Source organism: Schistocerca americana, chromosome 8 (assembly GCF_021461395.2).
Source record: "Schistocerca americana isolate TAMUIC-IGC-003095 chromosome 8, iqSchAmer2.1, whole genome shotgun sequence".
Classification (NCBI taxonomy): Eukaryota; Metazoa; Arthropoda; class Insecta; order Orthoptera; family Acrididae; genus Schistocerca; species Schistocerca americana.
In genome coordinates, this window is record NC_060126.1 from 209,369,463 (window position 1) to 209,396,888 (window position 27,426).

Below are 27,426 nucleotides of genomic sequence, written 5' to 3' on the forward strand. Positions count from 1 at the left end.
TGTAGATGTAGATGGGGGAGGAAGTCGACCGTGCCCTTTCAGAGGAACCATCCCGGCATTTGCCTGGAGTGATCTAGAGAAATCACGGAAAACCTGAATCAGGATGGCCGGACGCGGGATTGAACCGTCGTCCGCTCGATTGCAAGTTCAGTGTGGTAACCACTCCGCACCTCGCTCGGTTTACTGGGTAAGGAGCCACCTTATCATCACGCAGGCAGTTCACAGAGACATGTGACTATGATGGTGATCAGGGTAGCATGGCCATTCATCAGCAAGCAGTCTATGCTTCTCGGTCACGGTACCACTCCAAACACAGCCGATTGTATTGTGGAGTTTAACGGCAGCCTACGCATGGGCGGTAGTTCCTTGGTGCAGCTGCTGCTGGGGTCCAACCAATAGTGCGGGATAACACAAAATATTGCAGGAAATCAACTACTTGTTCTCTGATGGCAGGCGCAGGGGTGAAAGGGTTACGATGTGGTTGCTGCAGTTTACGGCGATCTTCCCTTGCGGTGATCAGGCGTGATCAACTGAAACCTTGATGACAAGTATGGCTGCCCTCACATCCCCATGGATTAAAACATCGGGTCAGTGTCACATCCGAATGTCCAACAAATCTGTTTAGCCGAATCGACCAGCCAACAAAATGGAGACACGCAGTGAGACCCCTTTCGAACAGTGTCAGGTGCTGATACCGCTGTACGAGCACGCGGCATGTATTACTCACATGCGACACCGTTCACGACCCTCATATACATACCGGGCCTGGTAACAACATTACCGGAGCGATGCTAATGTACTTTGGTAGCCATTCTACCTGTCACAGGTAACTGTAACTGTGATCGTTTACACGTCCGCTGATGGTGTGTACGTGTAGGAAGTTACATTGACGTTTGATCATTTTTTATGGTGCATAACATTTTTTGTCAAGCTGTGCATGTCCTGTAATGAGCGTTAGCATTAATGACGAGTGGTTTTGGGATTCTAGGTCACCCTACACTTTCCCGTTTCTGGAGCTCACTTTGTGTTATTTCGTGCTGCCAGGTTTCAGTTTTGCAGTACTTTTTGCTGCTGTCGTCCCCTTATTTTCATCGCAATCTCTTTCAGTGGCCGTCTTGTAAGTGCTGCTCAAATGGAACTATCGTCCGAGTTGCGACTTAGCAGATAACGTTTGTCCGCCTTCCCCGAGTGCGGTATAAATCTTCGACACGGCGCTCCTTCAAATACCTAACTCTTTGGCTTCTTGGGTAACGGAGCATCCAACATACGGTCAACAACGGTTTTCCCACGTTCAAATTGACTTAGCCGGATATAACGTACTCACAACTATACAGAACATTATTGTTATGAGGACTAACACTCGCAACGTACTGAGGGCTTTGCATAGCTGCCGTGGTGAAATTAAACAGCACAGTCTGCCGGCTTTGTTAGCATCTGCATCTATTTTTGAAACCTGGTTGGTAGGTACTCAGAGAGCGCACAAGATCTACATCTACATCTACATTTATACTCCGCAAGCCACCCAACGGTGTGTGGCGGAGGGCACCTTACGTGCCACTGTCATTACCTCCCTTTTCTGTTCCAGTCGCGTATGGTTCGCGGGAAGAACGACTGTCTGAAAGCCTCCGTGCGCGCTCTAATCTCTCTAATTTTACATTCGTGATCTCCTCGGGAGGTATAAGTAGGTGGAAGCAATATATTCGATACCACATCCAGAAACGCACCCTCTCGAAACCTGGCGAGCAAGCTACACCGCGATGCAGAGCGCCTCTCTTGCAGAGTCTGCCACTTGAGTTTGCTAAACATCTCCGTAACGCTATCACGGTTACCAAATAACCCTGTGACGAAACGCGACGCTCTTCTTTGGATCTTCTCTATCTCCTCCGTCAACCCGATCTGGTACGGATCCCTCACTGATGAGCAATACTCAAGTATAGGTCGAACGAGTGTTTTGTAAGCCACCTTCTTTGTTGATGGACTACATTTTCTAAGGACTCTCTCAATGAATCTCAACCTTGTACCCGCCTTACCAACAATTAATTTCATATGATCATTCCACTTCAAATCGTTCCGTACGCATACTCCCAGATATTTTACAGAAGTAACTGCTACCAGTGTTTGTTCCGCTATGTTATAATCATACAATAAAGGATCCTTCTTTCTATGTATTAGCAATACATTACATTTGTCTATGTTAAGGGTCAGATGCCACTCCCTGCACCAAGTGCCTATCTGCTGCAGATCTTCCTGCATTTCGCTACAGTTTTATAATGCTGCAACTTCTCTGTATACCACAGCATCATCCGCTGAAAGCCGCATGGAACTTCCGACACTATCTACTAGGTCGTTTATATATATTGTGAAAAGCAATGGTCCCATAACACTCCCCTGTGGCACGCCAGAGGTTACTTTAACGTCTGTAGACGTCTCTCCATTGATAACAACATGCTGTGTTCTGTTTGCTAAAAACTCTTCAATCCAGCCACACAGCTGGTCTCATATTCCGTAGGCTCTTACTTTGTTTATCAGGTTACGATTGTGGATGGGGCCGTAAACATTTACTGTGAGTTGCACAATCAGACACACAACTTTATTTTTCTAAGAACCAATTATTTACAAGTTGCTTTAAAAGATCACAATTAGACAAATTAGCTGAAGGCCTAGTTAAAGAAAACTTGAGATCCATTTTCTTGATGTTTCCATATTTTTGTCCACTTCCAGTAGCTTGATGATTAATGAAGAGTTTTCCTTAACTGAGTGTATCTTTCTGAAGGCACCTTCATCTTCGACGGATTCGTATTTTCCACACCAAGCCATTTTACTCACAACGCCCAGCTGGTGGGAGGGAGGAGAGAGGGCAGAATGCCTTGCTGGCAACCAAAAGAACGGCTAGCCATCCTCTCTGTGGTGGTCATAGCATTCCAGATCTCTTCACCGGTTCAAAAATATGACTTTTTCAAATGCTTATGAACAGTGGGGACTCAACTGCACAAAACATGTTTTCTTCGATTGTCGTGTGTGACTGATAAGCCATAAACTACGAATTTGTTTCCATTGATTTATTTATTATTGATATAACAGCGCTGGTTGCAGGAGACCTTCTCAGATGTCAATAGTAAACACAGAAACTGTCAGGTCTTCATTGTAAATACGTGGACAGCAGCATGAGTCAGCACTTGCTTGTTAACAGCCAGTGAAACTAATTAGTTAATTACGTCGTGAGTCGCGCTGTTGTTACAAGAGTGAATGGCGTAATTATCATTAATGGACGTACGCAGTTTGTGGCTAACTCTAGCCAATATAGCGGACTGTAATGTAACTTATTATGTGTTATATTCCTCTTCTATTATTTGCAATTATTTTCGCTTGGTTACCGATAGATAAGCTTTGGAACTATTTCGCAGATGAAATCTACGCTAATGTTACGAAAGATGGAAACAAGAATCCATAGCAGGGTATCAGAGGAAGTAAAGAATCAATATTTCCGTGTTTTGTTTTATCTGGAAAGATTATGGGCTTCAGACCACTCTAACAGCAAACAAGAGATTCTTAGTAAGGTAACATTACGGTACGAGCAGTACATCAGCAGCCATAATAATAATAATAATCAGGACATGGGAAAAAGAAGTCAAAGGAATCCAAATTGGCATTAGAAAAGATAATAGATTCAATGTGAAGTGTTTAGCTTTTGCGGGTGACCTTGCAACCTCACAAATAATAGGAAAGAAGCCACTAACGCCATAGAGAAGTTACACGAAATTGCACAAAGAACTGGCCTGCAAATCTCATATGAGAAAACCCAGTACATAGAAAGAGTGCCACAAGACAAATTCCCTATTGTGACAACCCATGGGAAAATCGCACAAGTACCACATTTTAAGTACCTGGGAGAAATCATCCAGCCATCAGGGATCAACCTAAAGGCCAATGAGGAAAGAATAAAAAAAAAACTACAGGAAGCATATAAACTCACGTGGAACTATTGTAACAAAAAGTCCATATCCATTAACGCAAAATAGAGGCACTACAACACTGTCGTACTTCCGGAGGCACTGTATGCATCTGAAACAACACAAATAGGTGGGCAAACTAAAATCAAAGAAATAGAGAAACAGGAAAGAAAAATTCTCAGGAAAATTTTTGGCCCGATACAAGAGCAAGAAATCTGGAAGAAGAGACCAACATCAGAATTATATAAATACACAGACAAGATTACGAATACAATAAGGAAAAGAAGAATGCAGTTCTACGGACATATCCACAGGATGAATGAAAACAGAATTTCAAAGCGAATTCTTAAAGTGATCAACTCAGGCAGGGGAAAAACAAAATGGATAAAAGAAATTGAAGAGGACCTCAGACAAGCACACATAACAGTAAACGATGCAGAAAATAGAACTGAATTCAGGAACATCATCAAAAAACATAAATTTGACGCCACAACACAGAAGAGACCTAGATGCAAATGGACAGCGGAGCGAAAGAAACAACACAGTGAACACATTAAGAAAATTTGGGCTCAGAAGAAACATAAACAATCGTCATAAAGGAATTCAAGTTTAAACGCTCTCTTAAATGGGAATAATCGAAAATAATAATAATAGTAAGCAGACATATGTAGACCGATACGTAGATATGCTAATGAATGTATGATATTTTAGAAAGTCGGTCCAGTTAATATGGCGTTAACTTACATCTTCGTAACACTTTCTCGACTGTGAGTAACGACATATCACATGCACCTTTTGCAAACGTGAAATGGTGGCACATTAAAAACTGGTGTAATCGCCAAAATGTTGAAATCAAGGATGCAAACGTGCATGCATTGTGTTGTACAGGTGCCGGATGTCAGTTTGTGGAGTTCCATGCCTGCTGCACTTGGTCGGTCAATACAGGGACAGTTAATACTGTTTATGGATGACGCTATAGTCGTCGCCCGATGTTATCCCATATGTGGGCGGCTGGAAACAGATGCGGTGATCGAGCAGGACAGGGCGACATGTCGACACTTTTTAGAGCATGTTGGATTACAAAAGTGGTATGTAGGCGAGCGTTATCGTGTTGGAAAACATCCCCTGAAATGCTGTTTATTAATGGCAGCACTACATGTCGAATCACCAACACATGCCCAGCTCTGGGACCGTAGCAGAACCAGCTCTCATTAGGAAACACAACAGACCTCCACCCTGCCCTCCAGAGAGTTCTCGCTTGACACCACAGTAGTCGGAAATGAGGTGGTTTGGTGTCAGTGGAATGCCTGCTACAGGGCGTCTGGGTCGGAGCTGTCCTTGAAGTAACCGATTTGTAAAGGTTGGCATGTGTCGTTGGATTTGTTAATTTTGAATGCGGCAAAGGATAACGTTCTGACTTCTCAATCCCAAGGTGGTAAACAGACATCCCACATAGTTATTAATTCTCGCCCCATCTCAAAGTAAAAATGCTACTGTGACATTCCAAGAATACATAAATTGATATTAATGACAAGTTTGGGATTTAACCTAAAAGGATAACACAATCTCTCTCTCTTCGATATTACATTTAATTTACCAAAGCTCTCAAGAATCAAGTTATAATCAATAAGCAAGTTTAATTACTTCTTCTCTCAATAAATCAATTCATATTTAAACATTGAATGTGTAATTAATGTTATGTTATGAATTGAAAGAAGTAAATCTTTAGAAGTGAAAATTACAAAAAAAAAAAAAAAGAAAGAAAATGGCTCTGAGCACTATGGGACTTAACATCTGAGGTCATCAATCCACTAGAACCTAGAACTACTTAAACCTAACTAACCTAAGGACATCACACACATCCATGCCCGAGGCAGGATTCGAACCTGCGACCGTAGCGGTCGCGCGGTTCCAGACTGAAGCGCCTAGAACCGCTCGGCCACACTGGCCGGCGTGAAAATTACACCTACGTCGTAGCTGTACAATGAAGTAAGTTAGGGGAGGATAACTTTATCTAATCTAGTCTCATGTACTCATTGGAGGGCAGGTTAGTAATTAGCTCATGAATTTCTCTATTCAAAGCGTACGCATGTTGGAGTATACAACTCTTGCAAAACTGGACTCAACATTTAATTTCGCCAAAAGCGCTTCATACATTACCAAACAGCAACTGTGGCGGCGTTGTCTCCGTGCTGGATTTGAAATCGCTAATTGCCTACTCTGGCCTTGACTGAAAGTAATCGGTCTCAAACGCTATGCATTCCGTGGAATGTTCAAATTGCCCTAGTCGAAATTAATGGCAATTGAACACTCGCTCTGGGTTGAAGCGACGTGCGCAAAATTCAGCCAGAAAAGATTCCCGCGGGAATATTTAACTATCGCTTTAAGTTTGTCGCCACGATACGTGGAGTTTATCGGCCACACTTCGCAAACGTAAAGTATTTGCACCTTTACGACACGCAGGTGTGTGGCCCGCCGCTAGACGTGAGCGCCCGCTCTCTCTCTCTCTCTCTCTCTCTCTCTCTCTCTCTCTCTGTGTGTCTTAATTCCGTTCCCAAAGTGCTTTTATATGACTTTATCATCCCCACCTTGATTCTACTACGTCACACGTCTGGCTTCAGCCGACCGCTCCCACGTTAAAGGTAAATTCTTACTTTTCTTGCCCGGATGTCCATTCGGTAATATACTCTGGCCACTTACTTGCGTCTCGGCCGTGTTTATTCTCATAGGTATTATATTGATTTTCCCTTATTTCTTTCTGCAGTGCACCTGGGCTTTCTATTGTTAAAGCTTATTGAGTCGTTCCAATGTCATTAGGCACCTTCCCTGTCCGTCTCCAAGCTGCGTTCACTTTGTTATATTACTCATGCCCCTGTCGTTAAAAGGGTGAATCGTTTGTTATTCCGTACATGAGATGGCTCTAATTATTTCCTGTTGTCAATAATATCGTTATTTGCTGGGGATTTTATTCGGTATCGTCGTTATGCAGCTTATATAAGGCCTGAAAATGTTGACACCATACAAGGTTCGTTATGCCACTTTGGTGCCAACTGCTGCCCAAAATGAAGCTGCATGTGTAATAAGATAAGCCTGAGCCACACACCGAAAACGATGGTCTCCCTTTTCAGTAATGCCACGTGGCCGTATAGAGCCCGCTCTTCTTGCGACCGTACATTCTCGGGACCACCGGTGGCAACAGTCATGTACAGTAGTTTTCGCAAAGTGAACATCCATCTTCTCGTAGGCCTATTACACTATCTCGTTCTAACTCAGTGAGGCGCTGATAATGACGTCTTAGTCGCCTTAAAGGCATTCTTCACTATCATCAAGTCACTATGGGCAATCTCAAAGGTAACTAACCTTACCGTTCCAAAGGATTGGAAAAGGGCAAAGTTAATCCAGTTTTCAAGAAGGGACGTCGAACAGATGTGCAGAACTATAGACCTACATCTCTAACGTCGATCAGTTGTAGAATTTTGGAACATGTATTATGTTCGAGTGTAATGACTTTTCTGGAGACTAGAAATCTACTCTGTAGGAATCAGCATAGGTTTCGAAATAGAAGGTCGTGTGAAACCCTGCACGCGCTAATCGTCCACGAGACTCAGAGGGTCATAGACACGGGTTCACAGGTAGATGCCGTGTTTCTTGACTTCCGCAAGGCGTTCGATACAGTTCCCCACAGTCGTTTAATGAACAAAGTAAGAGCATATGGACTATCAGACCAATTGTGTGACTGGATTAAAGAGTTCCTAGATAACAGAATGCAGCATGTCATTCTCAATGGAGAAAAGTCTTCCGAAGTAAGAGTGATTTCGGGTGTGCCGCAGGGGAGTGTCATAGGACCGTTGCTATTCACAATATACATAAATGATCTTGTGGATGATATCGGAAGTTCACTGAGGCTTTTTGCAGATGATGCTGTGGTGCATCGAGAGGGTGTAACAATGGAAAATTGTACTGAAATGAAGGAGGATCTGCAGCGAATTGACGCATAGTGCAGGGAATGGCAACTGAATCTCAATGTAGACAAGTGTAATGTGCTGTGAATACATAGAAACATAGATCCCTTATCATTTAGCTACAAAATAGAAGGTCAGCAACTGGAAGCTGTTAATTCCATAAATTATCTGGGAGTACGCATTAGGAGTGATTTGAAATGGAATGATCATTTAAAGCTGATCGTCGGTAAAGCAGATGCCAGACTGAGATTCATTGGAAGAATCCTAAGGAAATGCAATCCGAAAACATAGGAAGTAGGTTACAGTACGCTTGTTCGCCCACTGCTTGAATACTGCTCAGCAGTGTGGGTTCCGTTACAGATAGGTTTGATAGAAGAGATAGAGAAGATCCAACGGAGAGCAGCGCGCTTCGTTACAGGACCCTTTAGTAATCGCGAAAGTGTTACGGATCTGATAGATAAATTCCAGTGGAAGACTCTGCAGGAGAGACGCTCATTAGCTCGTTACGGGCTTTTATTTAAGTTCCGAGAACATACCTTCCCCGAGTAATCAAGCAGTATATTGCTCCCTCCTACGTATATCTCGCGAAGAGACCATGAGGATAAAATCAGAGAGATTAGAGCCCACACAGAAGCATACCGGCAATCCTTCTTTCCACGAACAATACGAGACTGGAATAGAAGGGAGAACCGATAGAGGTACTCAAGGTACCCTCCGCCACACACCGTCAGGTGGCTTGCGGAGTATGGATGTAGATGTAGATGTAGACTGTTGCAGCTTGTATTTAAAGCGAACCTGATTTGCATCCTCATGATGACGCTACTAGCGCCACTCTTACGCGACTGGCGCGAAAATTTGAACAGACATCATTTTCAGGTGTAGAAACACGCCTACCAACTTTCGTTTACGTCCGTCAACTCTTTCATGGGTTTGTGTTTTCTTTTCAGTCAGTATGGATGGGGATGAACAAGGCGTTGATTGTGTCACAGTAATACTAGTTTGCTTTCGGGTAGTGGAGAGACAGGTGAAATATGCAATGAGGGTGGCTGCGCCGACGGCAACAGGTCGAGATTTAATCTACTCTTGAAAACAGTGATTTTGGATGAGATGTAGGATAGAGGGTAGTTTCTGTCAGAGATGGATCACTGAAACGGGGAAGCAGGGTCAGAACGATGTTATGTATGCGTAGGCACAGCCAAGATGCTGCACTATCGGGTCTTATATTGCCATTATGGAATTATAATGGGTATTTGATACATGAGGAGAGATATTGACATCACCAGCGACGAACAATCCACACAAACACACAGCTGTCTATGGCGAATCGTGAGTTCATTCATTCCCCCTTAACAACTGAATCGAGTCCACGCCCGGTCAAGATGGTCCTGAGGTACAAATTTGAGTAAAAGTTTGAGAAGTGGTTGTCTGTTTCGTGATACTTTCCGTGAGGTTTATGTGGCTAGTCGTTATGATTATTCCGACCCGTTTCGTGAGTCATAGATAACATTTCTGAAACTTTCTAGTCGGCCGGAGTGGCCGAACGGTTCTAGGCGCTACAGTCTGGAACCGCGCAGGTTCGAATGCTGCTTCGGGCATGGATGTGTGTGACGTCCTTAGGTTAGTGAGGTTTAAGTAGTTCTAAGTTCTAGGGGACTGATGACCTCAGAAGTGGAGTCCCAGAGTGCTCAGAGCCATTTTTTTGAAATTTTCTATGACTCAGTTCTCGATAATAAACGAGGATCGGCCCGAATCGTTCCTGAATAAGTTTAATGCTGTTCCCATATACTGAAATTTCTAGCAGAAAGCAAACACAAAAATGGGGGGGGGGGGGGGGGGGCGAGCAATCAGACAAAATAATATATCGCGAGTGACTCTCGTCTCACATGAAGACTATTGAAATGATATTGTGAAATAACAATTCATTATTCAAACAAGATAACTTGAGGGAACGATATCCATTTAAGGATGAAATATTACGTACGTTTTGGTGATTGAAATAACCTGCGTGAACAACTGCATGTTTTATGTGGTTCAAATACACAGCTTGTTACTGGTCTCTGTGCAAGTCTGGAATCAGAACAAAGTATATTTCTTCCACTGCAGGCACTCAGTTCTATACCTAAATGGTCTCGTAGAAAATTGTAAACTTACAGTACACGGGATGGGCACTGGTAATACGAACGCACGTTGATACTGGGGTTAAAATACGTCTATATGCATCACCTTCATACTCTTGCCTCATAGTCACACGACTGTTTTATCATTCCTAATGAGCATTTGCACGAAGTAAATATTGGGAATCATTTAGATATGGCGGTAAAAGTGACGTGAGCTCTCGTGCTATCTCATGGTGGTAACAGGGGGTCAAGCAGACAAAAATACTTCATGCAGAACAATACATAAATGGAAAACCACGTCTAATCAATCTTCACACGATCACACGCATTGCCTGTCATGAAATTCTACAAGAACGTTCCGGACTGTGCAGTTACGTGGATCAACACAAGTCAGTAACGAATCATGCATTCATAATAAGCAATCGTTGTTCAAATCAAATGGCTTTGAGCACTATGCGACTTAACTTCTGAGGTCATCAGTCGCCTAGAACTTAGAACTAATTAAACCTAACTAACCTAAGGACATCACACACATCCATGCCCGAGGCAGGATTCGAACCTGTGACCGTAGCGGTCTCTCGGCTCCAGGCTGTAGCGCCTAGAACCGCACGGCCATTCGGGCCGGCAATCGTTGTTGTATCATGACCAAAGACTGTACTTGTAACATACTCAAAACCCAATACTGAATTATGATGAAGACGTTTCTTTACCGTATGCTCTAGGAATGGGAAAAACCGACAGTTTAAAATCGGTACCGATATTTTAGTTTTAAATAACCACTATATATTAGTGTTTTTCTGGTCACGGTTACAACAGATTTTTTAATTTTTAATTAATATCTGAGTAAAAAGTCGTAATATTAGTTAGTCATAGCGGCAGTGCTCAAATTTTGCGTTTTTAAAAAAGAGTAATTTTTATTCGTGAAATTTGCATTGGTTCAAATATTGCGTTATTATAGAAAACGGAAATAGTGGTCAGTGCTATTTCAGTAATAATGCAACAGAAAGGAGGAACAAATACATGGCATAAGAATTGTTACAGCATTGCTGAGGCAATAATGTTTCTGTTGCCGTGTGCTGTGATTTCGGGTATGCGTGTGAGTGCAGTGTGCAGTTTTCTCTCATCTCACCTATACGATAGTTTCTCGCTGGCGTCGCCTGGCATTCGTCGTGTTGAAGAATGCATCAACCCTAGCTTGGAAACGTTTTTACCAAGAGACTTAGCAATGAAGTGCAATACTTCATTTGCTTTGAAAGATTTAAGACTTGTCTGCCGTTTCTATAAAGTAATAAAAGAGGAAGGAAACTGTGGGAAAAGTGGAAACTGAAAACTTAACAATACATTCATAGTACACAATAAAGATAGAAAGAAGCTGATCTCCTGCCTATGTCAACATAGTATGCCTTTATCTGCTTGTAGTCCTTGAAAACGGACAAATTAACACGAAAAACTAAATTCTTCAGCTTCAGCTTTCGCCCTTTATCATAGTTCATAATGTCGAAGTTGTGTAACGATCTCTGGTTACCACGTGATTTTTGAGCAGAGTTTAAAAAAATTAGAATCAATAGATGATAGGAATTTTTGCAGTATTCAGTGACTTTTCACTTTTCGAGAAAATCAGCAGACGGTGGACAGACTTTCTTTAACTTGACTATTTAATTTAATATTTTGTTCTTATATATCTTGAAACTGAGTCAGAATTTTTCAGTCTTTGTTTCATTTCTACGTTTATCACAGGAAATAATGCGAACGAAAAACCGAAAATCGGTTATTTCAAAAATCAGTTATTTTGAGCATTTTTAACACTCAGGTTAAACTGGCGTGGAATAATACCGATGCAATCGAAAACAGCTTGTTTCGGTGATACCTACCATCCCTAGTGGAGTCGTGCCCACAGGGACGCATGAGGAAAAAATCCATCCAAAATGTCTCAAATAGAATCAATTAGTTTGACTCTCAGGAGGACTTGAATATTTCACATAGTTCAGTGCCCTGAACTCAGTTATACTCAGGCACTCGTTCTTTTTACGAGCGGTTGTGATGGCATGGGTGCCTATCGAACGAAGCATGAGCCTCATTTCACGAAGAAAAACGTTAAAAGATCTTGCAAAAAAAAGAAAACTTTACAGAAAGTGAATAAAGGTGAGCATGCTGATAGAATTTATGCGCAGAATTACTACAAGTAGTGGCCACATCATGATTATAGCTGAAATAGTTCTTGAAAAGAACGGATTAGTAATTTTAATGAAAATATACATCGTTCTTAGGGCTACCATATACGTAAGAAGATTTTGCTCTAGGGCAGTTCAGTACTCTCAGATAGTACTCGCAGAATTGTTTACGTTAGGGATGTACTTTCGCTGATAGTTACTCTCTGATAGTTTCTTGTGAGTACCTTCTGGAAGTGTCTGACACTGTTACCAGAGCAGACGTCGGGAGCGTTTACACAAGCAGCGTGAGAGTCTCTTTGATAGCAGAGAGGTCACTACCCGTGAAATTACTCTGAGGTAGTTCTGCGTGTGAAGGAATAGGTTGTGTCGGGCTGCAGAAGCAGTTGTAGTACTTTTAGTGGCAAAGAAAAAAAAACGGCCCCGTTCGTGTTGGATAAGAGAGCGTGTTAGGCGGCGTGATTATTTTGGAGCATGTAAGATTCTCAATGTGGAGCTTGCTGACGGAAGATCCACAGCAATAGAGAAATTTTACGAGTATTACGGTGATGGAGATGGAGGAAATACTCTTTATAATTGCACCTAAAATTGCTGATCTGGATACTACTATGCATAAATCTGTTATTGTTAAAGGCGGACTGCTTCTAACAGTAATATTTATAGCATCAACTACGTATATTCTTCTTAATATTTGGTTCAGATGGTTCAAATGGCTCTAAGCACTATGGTACTTAACATCTGAGGTCATCAGTCCCCTAGACGTAGAACTACTTAAACCTAACTAACCTAAGGTCATCACACACATCCATGCCCGAGGCAGGATTCGAGGAGACCTTAGCAGACGCGTGGTTCCCGACTGAAGCGCCTGAACCGCTCGGCCACAGCGGCCGGCTAATATTTGGTAAAATGACAGTTACGATGAAATAGCATTACACCAATTTCATCTTGGTGCCCGTAAACGTTCTAAAACCCAGGTCAGATATCTGATAAATGAAGCATTTCCGGAAGTGCATTTCTTTGGAGTTTTTACTTGTATTGACTTAAGGAAGCGCTCGTAAATTTCTGAAGATCTGTTCTTAAACACCCACTATAATAGCATAATCACTAAATATCACGTCATATAAAATATGAAGTTAAAGGGCAACTTTCCGAGTACCAAATCGATTACTTTCAAACACAATTTCACTTGTTTCTTTATGTTAATTAATCTATGTTATAAATTGGTTTGCCAGATTGCTTGAATTGTGCCTCTTCTGGTAAATGTCTTCTGTGAAGGTGTTAAAAACTATAGCCATTTCAGTCCCCAAAATTAGCTTCTAATCTCAGTTCCTGTTGCCCAGGAACTGTACTGTACATCCACGACGCTGGCCTTTCCTCATAAGAGCTAATTAAATGCACAACTCCGTCCTGAATCCACTTCGACGCACCTTATTTTGCCGACGCATCGCTCATATTCGCTCACAGCGCGTATTCAACACGATAAGTGTCTCAGCTGTCCCGATAATGTTACTGTATGTTTATAACGCATCTAACATTCAGCGTGGGGTCTGTTTGTTCTAAGTCGTGTCTCCCTACCAATTTCGCGCAACGACGCTCTGAGCATGTTTTTTAGGGAATTGACTAGTTTGAACCTGGGACCTGTTGCTGGTAAGGAGACGGCAGACCACGCATGACACGTAGAGTTCAGAAGAGTTCAGTGAGACTAGCGATGATATAATCAAATACTTAATGATTTCAGCGTCAGATCCACTGCACTCCCTGTAAAAGAATCTTAATAATAACTAAATTTAGTGGAAGCGGTTCAAGGCTTTCCTATTTTTAGTTAGCTGGTAAAATAACGTCGAAAAGGCAGTTAAGTTTACCAATGGAAATTTTATTCTACTCACAAAACATTGTTTATAAATTGCACTATTCATAAAAGGAAATATTTTAATACAGGATGATGAAAACCAACTGCGTTCAACAAAAATGTGAACGAATATTCCCTGAATGGGTTTCCAAGTTCTACAATGAATTGAAGGATGACCTATGCCATATTACATCTATAATCTAGATTTAAGCTAAGTTTCATAAAAGAGAAAACTATCAAAATGGTCTACAGTGACCCTCAATTATCTTTAATTACTTATCTAACTTGTCGTAAATTACGGTGGCTGATGTGGCATCTCAATAATTATATAACAGAAAAATCATCGCGTTTCAGATTTTTACTTCAAGTAGCAAATATGAACAATATGAGATTTAATTGACGATCGACACTAGTATTACGTAAAAATGGGGTGTAACAGATGAGACTTCTGCAGTTCTGACTGAAGCTTTATGCACTGGTATGCGGCATCGCGTGCGTTCGTTACCTTGTCGTTGGTTAGGCAGCGTCAGGGGGCGGCGGGCGGCGCAGCTCCACACCTCGCCGTCTCGAAAGCAACTCCCTCCTAACTTCTCCTTACTACAATTCACCTAAGTTGGTTTTAAAAAAAAACTGTCTGGCTGTTTTCATCTGACCAATCAGGGTCTCAATGTTAACCTTAAGCTCCACCTACAAAAATTCTGTCTATCCAATGGGAAACGTTATACTTTCCGTGGTGGGGCAATGTTTTTAACGTTTGCAACGTAACAGAGACGCAAAAAAGTCCCACGCTAAAACTTGCAGCTGGTGTGGCCCTTTTAGTGTTATCGTAAGATCTATACTGTTCTTCTGGAGGGTTTTATCTTTTAACATGGGCTGGGGGGGTGGTCCTGGCGGTTGGCTAGCGACGTGGGTGTCCGTCCCTTATCGTAGGGCCCTTTAGCTTAACACGGTTCTGCTCTCGGCTTCTGTTCTCGTTTCTCCCCTCGGAACTGCGTCCGTTTCACGGTGGAAAGGTATGACATGCATTTAGGCATTCTTGTGTTAGTCTGTGGTATTCCATTCACTCACTCGTTAATCGTATTACTTTGGTTAATTTAATGTCACGATTTATTCGGAGCTATGTGACATACTGCTGGATTTGCTTATCATGTCAGGGTTTTCATGGAAGGTGTTGGATTTGCCTGACACCTTACACGCATAGAGTTGTAGTACTGAGGTGGAGCAATAAATGAAGTGTTAGTCTTGCATTCATATTTTAATATTAACGTCGGAGCGAGTCTCTTCACGACCAGATTTTTTATTTTAGTTTGTTAATTCTGTATAATATGCCTGATGTTTTTATATGTTACGCGCTGTGTAGCATTGCTTTAAGTCCAGATATTTCGAAATACTCTAAGTGCTCGCGCCATTCGCTTCGGAGGTAAAATGGGCGATTTCTTCGCTCAGAAACACGCCGTGCCCACATATTAAGGCTCAAAACACGCAGTTTTATGGGTAATTTTATTTAATGTGTGCACGGGCGCGGAAAAATATGTTACCGAGATGTGGTAGTGTACAAACGGTGAAATACGGCACAAATCCGGGACGCAGTATGGCCGCTCAGCTTTCCCGGCAATGCCAGTAAAGTTTTTCTTCCCTGAGGGGTAAGGCGAGCAGCTATCGAGAGATGGAGATTGCCGTGTACACGAGAGGTCTAAACTCTCAGAACGCCACTGTCTCAGATCTTGCACCATTCTCTGACACTGTTGGCGAGATAACTCTCGGTGCAGTTTCCAGGCACATATTGCTCGAAAACGCACTCTGACAAACTCTCACGTGCATACCTAGCTCCATACTTTACCATACAATGTTACTGAAACGGGCACAATGTCCGTCCACTCTCTAAGCCTGCCGGAAACCGAGTGCCGACAATGGTGGAAGACCGCCGAACGGTCACTCTGAACTACTTTGATGAGGTGGGGAGAAGTCCTACCAAACCAGTGCACCACAACAGACTCACACCACTACAGGTGCCTCTCTGACCACCACTTCGACTTTGTTTAAAGTTCGCCCCAGGTATTAAGTTGACAGCAAGTCACAGATGCAGCTGTGACTTAACAACGCCCTATTTAAGAACCATACAAGCAAATCATTCACTCTTTACAAACTAATAGACACGTCTTTGGAAAAGAAAAATGGATGTGCACCACAAAATAGTCCACCCCGATAGCTGAGTGGCCAGCGTGACGGATTGCCGTCCTACGGGCCCGGGTTCGATTCCCAGCTAGGTCGGGGATTTTCTCCGCTCAGGGACTGGGTGTTGTGTTGTCTTCGTTTCATCCCCAGCCGGCGCGCAGGTCGCCCAATGTGGCGTCGAATGTAATAAGACCTGCACCAAGGCGGCTAGCCAAATGACACCAAACGCTCATTTCCATTTACCAGAAAATAAAAGTAAACACAGATGTTTCCACCTCTTATTGAAAGAATATAGGTGCCGTTACAGGTCATCAACGTAACAAATCCGTCGGAGGTTCGAGTCCTCCCTCGGGCATGGGTGTGTGTGTTGTCCTTAGCGCAAGTTAGTTAAAGTTAGATTAAGTAGTGTGTAAGCTTAGGGACCGACGACCTCAGCAGTTTGGTCCTATAAGACCTTATCACAAATTTAAAATTCTATTTAACGTGACAAATGTGTCATCAAAACAGAGAACATAGAGTACCACGACTGTAAGTAATGGGTCGACACTAACAATTTCGTTTCAGTGGATTGTAATAAACGTAAACATTCCATGTTCTAACTCTTTAATTAATCTATTTGATTTACAGACCAATCCCCTGAACCCATAACGCTTTGCTGCTTGATTTGAATTTACGACAGTTTGTCGGCCAAAATGGGGTGATCCCAATCGTCTGATTTGCAGTTACAACAATATGCGTGCTGTGTCCTCGCCAATGGAGGCAACCAGAGCTGGCGTGCTGACAGTTTACGACTAGAGCCACGGGTGGCGCTTTGAAGTTCGCTGCCGACCACTAGCGCGGCCCAATCAGCAACCTCCGCGCCAACCTGGGGTTGGATTTCCGTGTTGTGATAAGCGGCGGTCATAGGCGGCAACGGACGGCTCGTGTTCGGCTTTGGCATTCAACAGTTCTAGTGCAGACTTGGAGTTCGTAGCTACAATTTGTAGTAGAGATTGAGCCGTGGTAAAAAATTGCTGTTTTGAAGAGCGCGCCGCAGCGCGTAGTGTGAAGCAGTCGCCCTCCGTTTCTGGCCGTGGCGCCGCTGAGGCAATCGCAGCTTTGGTATCTCCCTCTGGTGAGAAAGGGGACAGGTTGCCTATTCACGTGCATTTAAGGGGCGCTGTGAGCTCGCCAGTCGGTCAGTCTGGGTCAGTCTCTCGTCCGCATTTGTTAGGCAGTTAGTGTCTGTCTGTCGTTCGAGTGCTAGTATGTCTGTCGTTCGGATCAACCTTTAAAGCCGGCAAAATGAGAGTCTTTCCACTCTGTCAGTAAGAGAACTCAGCGAATGGTGGCCCGGTCGGGGCTTAGTTACTGCATCTGAATCTGCGCGTTAAGCCGCCAGTCTGCTCGAGTTATCTCGGGCAATGGTCATTGGCGGTTGGATCGATCGGTTGGTCGGTCGCACACTGAGACACAAGATGACTTGTCCGTCATGAGCGTCGGCGCATGTGAGGTCGCCACGTGAGTACAGTGGGCCGCGGCGTATAGCGAGGGGTAGTGACTTCGCGGTCGACGTGAGAGCAACAGGAGTCAACCCACGACATCAATCTGGCCGGTGCGAGCTGCGACGCCGTGAGACGGGAGATCGGCTCGCCTTTCTGCGTCCGCTGAAGCGGCTGGCAGCGGACGGTTCGGGAGAGCGATTTGGGGGTGCTGCGCCAGGTCTTCTCGAGAAATCGCAGTTTATTAGAAGTTATAAGTGATTGGTGATATGTTTGATTTACTCTTGTTAAATTCTACTTGTTTTCTTGGTGAGGTCACCAGCCGTTTTGTTTTGGGGTTGTCCCACCATTCTTCTCCGTTTGCCCACCCGCGGGAAGGTGGTTATTTGTGAATTGGGTGGTCCGTTTTTCCCTTGTGGAGTAGGGGCGGCTTAGAACAACCTGCGGTTTGGGTTGTTCGGTAACCTCCCTATCTTTAGTAGCTGCCTCTGTCTTGTTTGTCGGATTTGGTGTGTTAACGAATTTATTGCTTGGAGTGTAGCGGCCTAATACCTGAAATGTGTTTCGTTCTTTGGAAACTTTGATATTATTGCCTATGATCCTGAGAGGCGGTATCTGTATACTGTAGAGCGTCGGGGCGTGAGTCTTGCTTGGGTAGCTCAGTTGGTAGAGCACTTGCCCGCGAAAGGCAAAGGTCCCGAGTTCGAACCTCGATCCGGCACACAGTTTTAATCTGCCAGGAAGTTTCATCTTAACTATTGTTTCGCCAAACCTGTAGAATTTTATATAATATTGCATTTCATGGGCTTTTATTTAAATGATAATTTTAGTATGTAAAGTTGCCCCCCCCCCCTTTTCACAGTAAGACTTTTAAAAGTTAAAATCAAGTTGTACCTTCGGTGTCAAGGTTTATATTTTAATTGCGTGTTTTATACCATTTCCATTCCTCCTACGGGGGGTGGGGGGGGGGGGGTGCATAGTTTGTGTGCTTGTGTAAATTGTTAAAACTCTTAGTTTAAAGTAATCTGGTGTGTTGCAGATTTGTGCACCAATGTACTCTTTCAGAGGCTGTTGTGAGCGCTCGTAACTACGGGCGTGTCAAAAGCGAGCGGCAAGGTTCTCTGCCCGAAAGCTCATACAGTCAAAACTTGTTAATTTCTGCCTCTTTGATATTTAGAGAGTGCTTTCTGATTATAATTTTAAATCTGTTTTTATTTTTTTAATGTTTTTAGGCACTTTTAAAGTGAATAAAATTCCCATTTGTTAAAAGGAATTTGGTTATGATTTAATCTGTTACTCCCTGGCAACTACTTCCATGCTTGCATAGTGTGATTAAACGTGTTAATGTTCTTGATGAATCGCTAGTAGATAAAATAAATTATTAAGAATATTCTTTGAAAATAAATCGCGGTCCAGAGATCAGCCTGCGACACGTAGTCTATAGTGTAGTCGTCTATAGCTTTCGCACAGGGCCAAGTGTTTACTACAGTGATTGACAGTGTGTCGCTTAGGACGGACATAGTCTTGTTGCCATTGCATTTAGTAATATACGCCTTGACAGCCCACTGCTTAGATGTATCTGTCTGCAAGTACATCCATCTTGTTATTGTAAAACAAGTATCGCAGCGAAATTTAGTGTGTATTTGTGTGCCACTAATTAATTTGCACTGTCACAGTTTAAAAAATGGTTCAAATGGCTCTGAGCACTATGGGACTTAACATCTGAGGGCATTAGTCTCCTAGACTTAGAACTACTTAAATCTAACCAACCTAAGGACAACACACACATCCATGCCCGAGGCAGGATTCGAACCTGCGACCGTAGCAGCAGCGCGGTTTTAGACTGAAGAGCCTAGAACCGCTCGGCCATTGTCACAGTTCCTCCGACCCCCTTGGAGCACCTAAACCTAATACGACGTGTACGAACAGCTCTTCCTAGACGACCCGTACACATCAACATGTAGGTTGACGTTTCATTGAACAATAAAGGCGATATTAAACCTAAGATCTTGCGCCCTAAAAAACGAGGATGGAGGCCGATTGTCTTCAAGTCCAGTCATACAAAGAACAGTTTTCGACAGATGTGTACTTCCCGTTTTAATCACTAGCTAAACATGGACATTAAGAGAATTCGCAAAAGAGCTGATGAAAACTGCACTGAGAGGCATCGAAAGATTACTGCTTGGTCGAACACGAACAGGTCGCGAAAAAACTGACGATACCCGACTAGTGACCAAAGTCAGCGATGAAATACACTGGTGTGCAAAAGTTAAGGACGAAAATAAATTTCACATGATGTGTCACTGCCAAGTAACATTGCTCGGTGAATCTTGGACAGTATATAGAAAGAACTATACTGAAACGCCAAAGACACTGATATAGGCATGCGTGTTCAAATACAGAGACATGTAAACAGGCAGAATACGACGCTGCGGTCGGCAGCGCCTATATAAGAAAACAAGCGTCTGGCGCAGTTGTTAGATCGGTTACTGCTGCTACAATGGCAAGTTATCACGATTTAAATGAGTTTGAACGTGGTGTTATAGTCGGCGCACGAGCGATATGACACAGCATCTCAGAGGTAGCGATGACGTGGTGATTTTCCCTTACGACCGTTTCACGAGTGTACCGTGAATATCAGGAATCCGCTAAAACATCAAATCTCCGACACTGCTGCGGCCGGAAAAAAATCATGCAAGAACGGGACCAACGACGACTGACGAGAATCGTTTAGGGTGGCAGAAGTGCAACACTTCCGCAAATTTCAGTACTGGTTCGTCAGCAAGTCTCAGTGTGCGAACCATTCAACGAAACATCATCGATATGGACTTTCGGAGCCGAAAGCCCGCTCGTGTACTCTTGTTAACACAAAGCTTTACGCCTCGCCTGGGCCCGTCGACACTGACATGCGAATCTTGATGACTGGAAACTTGTTGCCTGGTCGGACGAGTCTCGTTTCAAATTGTATCGAACGGATGTACGTGTACGGATATGGAGACAACCTCATGAATCCCTGGACTCTACATGTCAATAGGGGAGTGTTCAACTTGGTTGAGGCTCTGTAATGGAGTGGGGCATGTGCAGTTGGAGTGATATGGGACCCCTGATACTAGAGTTACTTAAACATTGATAGTTGACACTCCCAATATTATTGATAATAATTTTAAAGACTATCGATGTATGGATTAAATACCGATTCTATCAGGCAGGTATAAGAATTTTTATTGCTTAAAATACAACAATACAAGATATGCAGATTTGTTTTATAAAAAGTAAGATATTTAAATTCTTGTCCTTTATTCTGTTGTTTTAAAAGATACATGTAAGTTGTTTAAATTCGTCTCCTTTAATCTGTTGCGTTTTTAAATAATAATTTATCCTGCCTTGGAGAAAACCGTCTCTGCAGAAACCAAAGTCACTGGACACCACAAAAATTTAATGACCATTACACACAACATATTATTAGATTTCTCACAATACTCTAATACACAAGCATGATTGCCTATTACAGGTTTTTCATAATATTGATGTAGGTCAGCTATGGAAGCACTAACTTTTGTAACGTCATAGATGTTACGCTGTTGCTAATTGGGCAAAAAAAGTAGATAATCTGATTTCAAACTGTTATACGTGTCAGTAGACGTATTAGCACTGCTCATGGATGCTTCTGTTTCAGGTTCAAAAATTGGCTCTGAGCACTATGGGACTTAACTTCGGAGGTCTTCAGTCCCCTATAACTTAGAACTACTTAAACCTAACTAACCTAAGGACAACACATACATCCGTGCCCGAGGCAGGATTCGAACCTGCGACCGTAGCGGTCCCGCGGTTCCAGACTGTAGCGCCTAGAACCGCTCGGCCACTCCGGCCGGCTCTGTTTCAGGTGTTCTTCTTGTAGCTGATGCGACGATAACAGCATACTCTTTCTGAATTACTTGGGCAGCCTTCTCTGCCTCTTAAAATGTCTTGAAACAAGTTTTTTAAGCCCAGGATCTAATAATGTCTCAAGCATATTATCAGCCATTGTGTTAAATGGTTTCACTCTTTCATTGGCTGATTTAATCAAGGAATCCAGAACACATCATCCTTCATTAATTGTTAAGATGTTTTACAAGTCTGAAAACTTTGCAGCAATACCTAGTATAAGAGATAAAATTAGGGAAGCAATGATGTATGACTCCCGTGAGATTGTTGTTGTTGCTACTACAAAAGGTTTAAGAACATCTATTATCTCTTGTATACTTAAGTAACTTTCTGCTGTGAGGGTAGGCAGTGCTTTTGAACTTTCATTGATCGCAATCTGGAGCTCACTTCGTACTTCCAAACTTCTTATGAGCGTGTGGCATGAGCTGTTCCATCGAGTCAGCACCTCTTTTTTGAACATTGAGCAGTTTGTCACTGGCTAGAGTAGAGTTATGGAAGAAAGTCACAATAGCCTTTGTTCTCAATAAAATTTTGGAAACTGTTTCTGCTTTGAAACAATCTTGTACTGCTACGTTGATGCAGTGGGCGAAACAGGGTGAATGTCGAATCCTTAAGAATCATGCCGCTTCTTGGTAACTGCTGCTTTGTCTGTAACCACTACTACAGTCATTTCACTGATATTTTATTCTAATAACATTTTACTGATAACCTGAAAAAATGTAAAGTTAAAATAACCTGCCAGTATGTCCGAAATTTTTGCATAATATTGTCAAAAAATTTCTTTTTTGTCTTGTTATCTGAAAAATTACTTTCATGTATAAAAAATAATTCTCGTAACAATTGGGCCAAGATATTACTTATCGATGTTACGTTGAGCTTCAGCGCCTTAGAAGCACGGGGAAAGCAGGAAACGGAGGAAGAAGAAGAAGAAGAAGAGGAGGAGGAAGGTCACCGTAAGGAATAGGGATGCTAGAGGGGAAGTGTTTACTGGTCTGTCACGCAATGCTGCCATTTAAGGTGTGCATGCTTGCTGATGAACTACAGCAGATACGGTATAAACTGCTCATTAGAATAACAAGATTGAAACTGCACTGAACAGATCAAAGGTGACTTCTTCACTCATTATGTTTTTTATAAGTTGAGTTGACACTCAGTACAAAAGAAAAGGGCCAACTCTCTACTGCAGTGCTACAGCTGATACATCGCTGATATCAGCAGTACTTCTGATCTTAGTGCAGTCGACACAACGTGTGTAGCTTTTGGAAGCTTTATTGGGTGTTTCGTCTTTCGTCGTGGGAAGCGCACGGAGCGGTATAAAGAGCAGCACAATACGGTATTAATGAAGGATAAGCAAAGGTGCGGCGAGAGACAACAGTGCTGGCATCTTCACCCATCATACCGACGTATTCCTATAATATACACGAGCCGCTCAATATTTGCACTTGACAGAACCTGATAGATAACCTTTCGTCAGATTCACTGTAGTGGCGATAAAACAGCTTACATTGTACAACAGTTGAGAGTTTTCCATTACCACTGGAAAGTTCCGATTCCGTTAGTCTTTTCCGGCAAATATATGCGTTAATATTGGCTCTGTTTTATAAGCACCGAAAGTTTTTTTCCGATTCGCTAAAACAATGGAAGCACTTCCGCATTCATCACCACAAAAGAGTTGTTTATATACTCGGAAGACAGCAATACAGTAATTGTGTGATTTTGCTATACTGTACTGATTTTGGTTCAGACGGTGTTGGGTTCGCGTTCGTTTCTCACTTGTTAGTCTGTTATCGCACAAACTCTGAAGTGAAAACTATGGTCGCGGAAGTTTTGAGAAAGCGCATTATAGAGACATCCATGTTCAGATGTGTTGCTTATTAGTAGTAGTAGTAGTAAATCAGAAAATATATTAAGCCTGTTGTAACGCAATTATTCCATGATTTGTTACGGTTGGCAGTGTCCGTAAACAGAACACGAATGACACGACGGCTTCACATTTCTATCGACAAGAGGGCTGAGAAGGAGTGGGGGCGGAGAAGGCAGGGGTGAAACTGCCAGGAAATACCTTAGAAGTTACGCCGAGCTGACTTACACCGACATGTACCGAATACACGAATAAAACGAAACTCAGCATGGCATTGACGAGTTAAAAAAATAGAAAATGTTTGTTACATGTGCATAGTTTCTGCGTTGTGATGACCTGCAGTTTTTGTCGCTTTTAACATGGGCGAAATTAATTTTTTGTCTGTAATAAAGTGGCAAGTCAATGGTAGTACGCCTTCATCCACGTTGCTTTTCCACATGTCCGTTGTAACCCTAAGAAATTTACACTTTGTAAAGGCTTTCTCTAATTTATTTTCTGTCTCTTCCTGTAGTTTTGAGATCAGTAAACATTTAAGTGTGACTTTATCTGGCAAGTCGTATCTACTGTGCAAGGCATAAACAAATTTTTTCAAACCTTGATGGTCGGAAGTTCTGTAAGACAGCATATCGACAGCAGTCATTTGTGCATAAAGAGAACCAAGTTTTTTTTTTTTTTTTTTTTTTTCTCTTTTGAACTGGCACCGTACAACTGACTTCTGCTAAAATAATTTTTTATAGAGCTTCTCGATTCTTTTGGTTGCATCTCTTGCACTTTATATAGCTCACCTTTCAATTCTATTACTAATTCGTGGTTCCTAGTTTTTCACCATGCTTCCTTTTCAGTAGTCTCTTAAATTAGTCATACTCCCTGATCATGTTTATAATCTTTAATGCAGATGGTACGCTTTACAAACTGACTATTATCCAGCATTTTCTTGAAAAACTTCGACACCGATGATTGATTTTTACTTTTCATTTTCAAAATAATAACAAAAAACCTCTGTTTGCGCACATCTTACATAAACAAAATAATCTCGTCAGCCAACAGATACTATCGGTGGCGTGCGAAAAGTACTGATCGTTTCATGTCGGCACCATTGGGAACACTTCTTCGCTACTGCGCCCTTTGTCTCACTGCTGCCAACGACAGTGATTCAACATTTGTGGCACTATAGTGGCGTGATGAAGAATAATCCTGTTGTTGTGTGGCGTTTAAATAACGAAATGAGTGACGAAGAAGCTATTGTTGGGACACTGACGTCACCTCCTACTATACCCCATAGAGCTAGATGCTTTAGAGACAGAATTCTTCCTCGTGGAGCTCGAAAAATTATTAATCAGGTTGCAGAATGATGTAAACTCGAAATAATGAAAATAATAATAATAATGGTGAGCTTATTCACCCCCTGCACAAGTTTCAAACAAGGGGTTTCAGCATTAATGGGCAAGAGCTTAAGAAATATCTATAGGATTTAGTTTAGCAAAAATATTCCTGGACGTTCACGGACAACTCTTGGGAAGCAGAGATTAGTTTTGTCTCACATTCACATTTCGCCCGAATTACTTGTGAATATGCACTGCAATGCTGTAAAGCAGATAGCATGTAAATACAGCTGTATATTTTAGTGATTATGCCCAGCCACCATACAAAAAAAAAAAAAAAAAAACAACTTGACATTCGATGGGTTGTGCTTTTACTATATTCAGTTTTGCGGGAGCTGATAATGAAGGAAAAAGCTCCGATAATCGACCACAACATGGGGAACCAGCATATGAATGATATTTGTGCTTCTGCAAAAGCAGAAGTGACGCAAAGACATTAGGACTGCGTCAGTGTTTTGTGTTTTCGAATCACTTTACACATTAACATATGCAATTGAAAATATTTGTAGGTACAATGAGGACTCAGAAACAGAAAAGGACAGTAACAGGTGTATTTAATTAATAAGGACGATAATTGTATTTATTTTAAAATGCATTATATACTACAATATAGAAACACTTATCAAATCTTTGAAATGTCATTTTTTCCTCTAACTGCGTTATATTACAACAGCTTTATTTATATTTGTATTCCTTACAAAAAGTACAGGGGATAGGCAAAATAATGTGAACAGTGGTAGAAATGGGTTGTGTTTGACGATCAGCAACGCAGGTAGGGCACGTGACGCGCTGGAGTGTGCGTGTTCAGTATGGATTAGCCATCAGTGCAGGTTGTTTAACAATAGTGCACACTTCATATTAGCATTCAGAAGCCGAGGTCGACGTGCAACGAAAGACCTCGCACAGTTCCAAAGAGGGCAGATTGCGGAGATCCGATTAGCTGCAACATCGGTAACCAAGACAGACAACTTACTGAATATTTCAAGAGCAGCTGTTTCAACAGTCCTGACAGTCAACAAAACATGGAAAGACATCATCGTGTAAACGTAATAGTGGGCGAAAATAAAAACTAAATGGCACAGATCGTCGTACGATAACACGAATTGTGTCAAAACAACACAAAACTACAGCGGCTAAAGTGGCTAGGCCTACAGAGCTCAGTAGCCATCCTCTAGACCCCGTATCTATCGACAGTGTCCGCCGAGAACTCCATAAAGCGAATATTCACGGACGAGCTACAATACCGAAACCATTAGTGACGATAACCAACGCGAAGAAGAGTAAAACATGGTGTCAAGAGCATAAATCCTGGACGGCTGATCAGTGAAATCACGCCACATGGTCCGACGAGTCAACGTTCTCATTATTTCCAGCATCTTGCCGGGTTTACGTCTGGAGAACACCAAAAGAAGCCTACAATCCTGATTGCTTGATTCCAGTTCAACTGGTCCCGTTATCACTCTCAAAGGCCGTGTTAAAGCCAACGATTACGTGAATATTTTAGGTGATCAGGTACACCCTGTGATTCAAATGTTGTGCTTCAGCAACGATGTCATATTTCGGGGCGATAATACACCCATTCACGTAACCAGGACAGTACAATCGTAGTATGAGGAGCCTACAACTGAACTACAGCGTCTTTCCTGGCCAGCACAGTCCCAGAACTTGATCATCATCTAACCCTTGTGGCCGGTATTGGAGCGCAGTCTTCAGGGCAGATTTCCGCAACCCTCGTCACAACAAGAGTTACAAGAGGTATTGATCGAAGACTCTACAATCATTACATACCAGTTTTCCAAGAAGAATCGCAGCTTTATTACGGGCAAATGGGGGTCCAACCCTTATTAATAAACCATTCCCAATTAAATGCAGGTGTTCGCAGTATTTTGCCTATCCCCTGTAAGTAAGCTCACACATTTGAAGATCAAAATCAGTAGAATGCACATTCAGGTAAATAAAATGTGTAGTTTTTACCACTCGGTGCGAGATGTCAACGACTTTGAGTTTTCATCATTGGAAGAAAATTCCCTCTTTCACGGCCCCTCCCCCACAGCGACCAATCTATTAACTACATAAAACTTCCTCACAGGTTAAAACTCGGTCCGGCGCACAGTTTTAATCTGCCAGGAAGTTTCATATCAGCGCACACTCCACTGCAGAGTGAAAATTCTCATACTGTTAACTACATAGTTTAAAAAAAACTTAGGTTGGCTAGGGCACCACCATATTTGTTGTTGATTAAATACCTCCACACAATCTACTTTCCCTCTGCAATCCAAACGCTATGGAGGTAATAGGAACCGACAATTTTTTAGGCGCCAATTTAAAAAGAATTACATTATAAACGATAGGACTATCGATAGTTAAACCAGACTACCGATAGTGACGATAGTGCTGATACTATCGATTAATCGATCGTTTATTAATGTTTAAGTAGCACTACCTGGTATCTCTAGATACGGCTCTCACAGGTGACACAAACGTAAGCACCCTGTCTGATAACTTGCATCCATTATGCATTCCGACGGACAATTACAACAGGACAATGAGACACCCC